Genomic DNA, 5,822 nt, shown 5'->3' on the forward strand with positions numbered 1-5,822 from the left:
GTTTTATCCCTGTTTTCAAGTTAGTAAACCGAGGCTCTGTGCAGGGATGTGATTAATTTAGCATAAGCCAGGATCCTGGTGCTTTAGTCAATCACCTCTGCTTCCTCCCTAAGCTCTCCTCCTTTAATAAAATGAGCCTCTGCTTTAACTTCAATATTTATTATTAATGAGAAACCTACCCTGAGGGAAAGGCTAAAATTACCTTGCAGCCTTATTGGCCAATGCCCAAAAAATGAAATCTCTCCAGTGAGGTAGATTCAAACAACAGGTTCAACCAGCTGATAATGTGACCACAGAAGGAAAAACAGTCAGCCACTGCACATTAGGAAAGACACCCTTGTATGATCGGGGGAAATCAAATAAGATTTCCTTTGGTGGTACGTGTCTTGCAGAAATATATTAGTGCAAAGTCATCTCTTTCAGGTATGGCAGCATGGGAAATCAAAAATCTAAGTTAGCAATAGGTGTCTGAGAAGGAACATGAATCTTGTAGCCACTAAAATAGAAGGGAAAAATCTCCTCTCTGATTTACACTTGCATTTCTACTGTGTATTCCGTACTATTTCCACTATCTAAGCTGGACTGGATGCCCAAAGGAAACAAAACGAATGAGTTCACAATAGGCTATAAACAGGGAATATCTAGGGTTCATGCCAATTAGGCAAAAGGAGCATGTCCTCAAGTTCATATCTCAGTGTCTAGGATTTAAGTCTCTCTCTGAGCACACGTTTGCAAAATACAGACATCTTAGCAATGCTTCCCAGGTATTCTTGCTGCCTGGAATTTCAACTGAGGAGAATCCTCAGGCTGGCATATTAGCAAAAGCAAAAGGCACCACTTTCTTTTGAGCGCAGCACAGGGAACAATTATGCACAAAAATCTCTCTGATATATATTCCATTACAGGCCAATGGTACACAAGCCATCCCATCCCAAGGTGTCTGGACATAAAGGGCTTGTCGAAATGAATATGGGATGACTACTGTGTGTCTGTATATATAGAAAAAAGCAGAGCACAGCAGTGACTGCACAGCACTTTCTGTATTCCTACTGTGTACCAGGCAAAGATGTTTCAGTTCATACATCATTCACAACTTGCTACAGGGATTCCACAAAGCCAGTACATATCCTTTACACAAAGGAAGGGGGAAAAAAAAGAATAGATTCAGAAAAGAAAAGATTCTGAAAGTATGTCTGCTGGTGGAGTAGTCAGTGTCAGGGGCACTAACAACACACAAAGCTTAGCAAGAAGCAAAATAAATAAGTAAACAGTGACATCGCCTCTACCCCATCGAAGCCACTATGAAACAGAGTGCTACCTCTGATACCACGGCATTTCTTCTCACAGTAGAGAGAGAGAGGAACCACCAAAGGGCTTTCTCCCTGGTCCTCCAAGAAGCATTTGCACCATTTGGCATGCAAAGGACAAGGGAAAAGGGAAATGGAGATAAAAAGTAGAGAAAGAAAATGAGGTGGAGTATCTCATCTAGGATACCTATTTAGGCTCTTTTATAGCCCCTTCCAAGGGCCATATGTTTCTTCACTCCTCACAGGCTATTGTAGGAATGTAAAAACAGAGGTCAACACAGACGGAGCGTGGATAAGCACTCTTGTATTTGCTCATTAAACGCGACTCCCACCATCTTGGCTATGGATTGAACCCAGAATCACTTTTGCTGAAGAATGCTCTGCAGAGGACAGCCTGCACAGAGACATGCAGGAACACCCTTCCACCAGTGGACATATATGGGTGACACAAAATCAGAGTCATCTGTAGGAAAAGCAATTCATAAGGCAAATTTTCAACTAAAAAATTCAAAGGCAGTGGCAAGACAGAACAGATTAATGCAATTCTAGATAGTTTAGATGCCTTTTGGGGGTTGAAAACACCAAAATGAAGGACTTCTTGGGCACAAAAAATCTGTAGAACAGCCACAGAGCTGCATGAAGAGGAGATCAAAAATAAACTACCTTTTTACCTTTACTCCCCTGAAATTTTTGTTAAGAAATTGTAACAGTAGCTAGTATGATTGATGGTTGCAGGTAATGCCTGTTGTTGTTTTCCTTGATGCATCATCCTTAATGTACTATTTAAGTAAACTATGCTTAAAAGAGGTCTTTGAAGGGCTTCATATAGCATTTAAATCATCATGGGTTTTGTGCCGTAAGCAGTGGTTAAAAAGTAGTTTATAGATACTATATTACACACAAGGCAGTGCTGCAGCATAGTGCCAAGCCCAGGTCTAATCTTGAAATGTGTTTTAACTCTGAAATGAATACTGTAATGCAGACTGCCTGCTAGTTTGGTTTCAACCATATTTTATCTCCTGGGGTTCTGAGCTGATTGTAGCAGAAAAAGGTGCCAAGACAGTCTCTTGTATTAAAATATATGGGTTACATATGCACCAAGTTTTATACACAGTTTAGACTTAAACATCAGCGGCATAAGGCATGTTGGGATGTAAACTGTTTTCAGATGTTTCTATGGGCTCGAGTGGAAAGGAAAATATTAATGCTACTCAAACTGATGGCAGAGGCAGGACCCAGAAGGTGAACTGCAAGGTTTTGAAGGGGAGCTGCTGTGTTTCTCAAAAGCTATAACCTTGACATTGAGGTTAGCTCTATTTCTCCCTTATACAGCAACGTGTTGCATTATGGCTGTCTAAATATTCCTGGAAGCATTTCAGAGATTTTGTGACCCAGATGTGGATTATGTGTAACACTAACTATGTACATGCGGGAGATGATTACACTGGGAGCTTTCAGATTCCATTCTGCACGTGTAGCACTGAAAAGAAACTTGACTTGTACTTATGAAATTCCTTTTGACCATAAGAAAAACAGAAGGAAACCCCCTTTGGAGACTTCCATAATGGGAAACAGGAAACAGGGCTGTCAAGAGTGGAAAGTTTGCAGCACAGGAAAAACAATGGACTATATAAACATAAATGCCATTATCAGATACTCTGCAATGGCCTTGCAATAGGTCTAAAGTTGAAAATATGCAGTGGTTTGTGTTTTCATTCAGATCTGAAGATTGGTTTATGGGCTATTCTCCCTTCTATTGAGATCAAGTGGCATTTTCATACTGACAAATGGGCATAGGTTAAAGCCCAGGGGCAGTGGTTTAAAAAAATACACTCTTTATGAGAATTTTCAGCATCTTTGATTAATTTCTGCTCCTTATTTTTGCATATCTTCACAGTCAAAGCAGTTGAATTGGAGGGGTGGTTCACAAAGATTTCTTGGGTAGCAAAACAGTGAGTTTTAATGATAACATCTAAAAATTAAGAGTAAGATCCTGGTATTTCATAGTTCCTTCCATGACTTTAATTTCTCTACAGGGTTGATAAAAGGACAGATTTTTCATTGACATGTGAGCTTCATTCAAGGGAAAGTATGACAGTTTCTCATTTAGACTTCAATTAGGGACACTCCTCCAGGGCTTCCCTGAAAGCAAGAAAACATAGTCTGACGTCCTGGTGCTCAAGGACTGCTAAAGAAGAGGCTAATTATTGATTCAGAGTATTCCTAAAGTGCACCAGATCTCACTGGTAGTAGACATGCTGCTTGCAGACCTGCTTTAAAACAGTTTAAAACAACTCAGCAGTCTCTAGGGAACAGATGGCCTCTTTGGCTCCCATAGAAAGTCAAAGCAATTTCAGGACAGCTTATGCTAGTTCACATTTATACTATAAGGTCTACATTTCAACAAAAATCACTAGAATAGAGTGTAACCAAGCCAGAAGCTCTCCTGTTTTCAACTCAGGCTCTGGGAGTTTTCCAGATAACTGTTATCGCCAGTCACCCTGCTATAGCAGCTTTCTAGCTCCTTTGCACTGATGCCAGAGAAGGCATCTAAGACACATCTATAGGGCAAATGTTGTATCCTCATCCTGAAGGCTTGGGGTTACTACAAATGGGGAGTGAGAGGCGTTATATTATCTGATTAAGATAAATGTTTACATTGAGGTGGTCACCAATGCCATTAATATCAGTGGAATCAGTGCATGATTGATTTCCTTCTAAAGCTTTCAAACAGCTCCTATAAAATGTCCATTTATCTGCATTGACTATAAATCAAGACTCAGGTCTTGGACAAATGTAACCATGGCATAAATGTCAATATATGGGTCAAATGGATTCCACCCTTCGCTTGCACTTGCTGTATCCAGTAGTTCGAAGTTACCTGCATGGTTCAGCACAGTTACCCTGAGAAAGGCTGAATTCATCTCAGCCTTCTCTGATGCACTAGCCCTCTTTTGCAGATACAACCAGACTGAAGGTGGAGCAGGAAAAGACCAGCTCGCCTATGCATGTGCTTCAACTGCAGAAGATTTCAGAGAGAGAATATATTCTTGTCAAGGTGGGGTATGCACATCCTGGGATTTCCATTGCCTTGAGTAATGTGGGGATAATGTAGGGATCTATTGCACGCCAGTTTCTCTCTATGTGACTGTTACAGTGAGATTCAGATATTGCTCCTGGAGTCTGTAGACTGGTTCAGACCTGGTGAGAGAAATTGTGTTATTGATTGGATATACTGAATATATTGCTTATCTTTTATCTTTAGATATATTTCATAGCTTTTTATTATTCCCATGTCTGAAATTATGTGGTTAGTAAAGTGTCAATACCTTTTACTTTGTTAAAGTTAATACCAAAGATTTTGAAAATCTGTTTTGCCTCAAAAATCAGAAATTAAATATTTTTATGGCCTCTAGAAAATTCTCCCCTTCATCTCAAGCATCTTCACTGGCAATATTTTGATCTGATAATTGGATTACAACAATGTTGAAAGATATACTCCCAAGTGAATGTGTAAGGTAATTTCTGTGTAATACAAAATATATCTACCTGAAATGGCACCATATACTCTAGATGATCTCTTCTAAAGTTCCTCATAAAGTAATATGATTCAACCAAAGCTAGCTGTTTAATAAAAACCAGGAAATGTGTGTTAGTAAAGTGAAACTGAATAATACTTGTTTGTCTTTCAAACACTAAGTTTGTCCTTCTACCTTACCCTTCTCACAGTGCTCTTCATCCATCCCTGGGAAGGGACTGTGCTCATCCCATGGGCATCCACAGCCTTGGTGGCCATCCATGCATGGGAGGTCTCTGCTGAAGGAGGTCCTGTTTCCCCTGGCTCAGCTAACATGGTTTCCACTCCCTGTGCCTGGGAAAATGTCTTCTGTCTGTGATGCTCGGTCCCACTGTGCCTCAGCATTGATCAAAACTCCTCTTCCTGGCCTCTTATTTTCAGTTTCTTCCCTTTTCATAGTCTCTGAGCAAATGAGGAACTGAGCAGTTGCGTAAAGAGAGCACAAAAGGGGGCATCTGACTTTGCAGTCACCTCTTACTCTGTACCACTCTGGACGTTTCACCCGGAATGGTGGTTAAAAAGTAGTGATTATGCCAAGCGGACAGCTGAGGGTTTCAATTTGTCAGAGTATTCTCCGCATTTTTTAGTTCTGCAGTTCCGTGGAGGTTTTCCTAAATGAGCTGTGACTGAGGGAAGTACAAAAATTAACTGCCTCTCTTCAGGATATAAGGTGTAAAATTAAAGCTATCAGAAAGAAGAAACCACGCTTCTAACAGCCAAAGGCTCAACTTCTGTCAGCTCAGCGCTGAGCTCTCCCCACCATTGTCTGCCCTCGGAATTAGATTCCAGTCACCGTTTTCTGAAGTACCTCATTGACTACAGTTTAAATTTTCCTTGTGTATGATTTGAAAAGCCTGGCTATACTTTCTGTTCACCCCAGCCACATCATTTTCAATGACTCCTTTATTCTGAAATTAATGACAGCATACTTCATGTTC

The sequence above is a fragment of the Anser brachyrhynchus genome (genome assembly GCF_964034855.1).
Source record: "Anser brachyrhynchus genome assembly, chromosome: 2".
Taxonomy (NCBI): Eukaryota; Metazoa; Chordata; class Aves; order Anseriformes; family Anatidae; genus Anser; species Anser brachyrhynchus.